Genomic DNA, 1,310 nt, shown 5'->3' on the forward strand with positions numbered 1-1,310 from the left:
GAGAAGATTGTCCTCCAGGGAAGCGGAAACCGGTGCTGAAAGATGAGAATGTGTGTGGACTGTCGAGATGTGAGCTGAGCTAATCTGAAAGATGAATTCCCGGTACGTCACAACGAGGTATTGGATTGATTATAATGCTCAGTTTTATCTTCATGGATGGCTTCTTGGCCGAGACCAGATTGAACTGTTGCCAGATGATATGACGTAAACCATGTCCATCACACAAGGGGCACCTTCTGGTTATAAGGTGATGTCGTTCAGTATCGAGAAGGCCGGTGCCAAGTATCAGAAGTCTAGGGTGACTTTGTTTCATGATATGATTCATCGTGAAAGCAAATGCCATGTTGATGACATGATGGCAAAGTCCCAAGCAGAAGAGGGGCATCCGATGGATCAAGTTGTTTGACAGGTAGAGATAACTCATACTGTTGAGTTCGAATTAGCGCACTTATGAAGTGTTGTCCAGCAAGCTGCCGAGGCATGTTGCAAACGAAAGAGGAGTCGAGGTCGATCCTGCAAAAAAAAAAAAAGTACTAGAAACGCCTGAACCAAAAATAAACAAAAAAAAGAAAGAAATCAAATGGTCAGGTGGAATGAGGACTGCCAAGGGGCATGGAAAGACAAAAAAAAAAGAGTAGCAGGAACCTTTGATTCTGATACCTTCCGGGGAAGAAACGACTGCTAATCTGGTACCTGACAGCCCTTAAGGGGTCTATGAGGTGCGTATTGAGTTAGTATGACTAGTCTTGTCGAAAAGAGCACGCAATTTACCTAAGCAAAAAGTTTATCGACTGTGAAACAATACACTCACTGCTCGAGAAAACTTGATGTACTTTGGCATAGGCTGCTCGCCGATTGAGACAGTGTATGCTGGTTCATACCACCTTGTGGATGTCCAAAATGGATCTGATCAAGTACGTGCTTGAGAAGTCAGCATGGACCGGACGGGTTAAGAGAGGGCGAATGGTGTCGACTGAATACGATGTTCAGTATGTCTCCCAGAAAGTAATCAAGAGGAGGGTACTGTATGGTTATCTCGCCCACTGATGATTATCAGTCCAGGAAGTTTGAAGTCCCTGATGAGGACATCTCGAGGTACTCGAATCGAAAGATTGAGAGTGACCGATCCCGGAGGAGGGGCCTGACCCCGAATCCGAACGGATTCTGATGTCTGATGGGGAGAGTTTAAGGTGAATGACCTAGTGCTTCCCCGATAACATTTGAACACACCAACGATGGTGGCTGAGTACGAAGTTGGTATCCTGAGTGTCGTACTTCGGTACGTGCATCTACCTGGGGCAGTGGTACCC

The sequence above is a fragment of the Lathyrus oleraceus genome, chromosome 7 (assembly GCF_024323335.1).
Source record: "Lathyrus oleraceus cultivar Zhongwan6 chromosome 7, CAAS_Psat_ZW6_1.0, whole genome shotgun sequence".
NCBI lineage: Eukaryota > Viridiplantae > Streptophyta > Magnoliopsida > Fabales > Fabaceae > Lathyrus > Lathyrus oleraceus.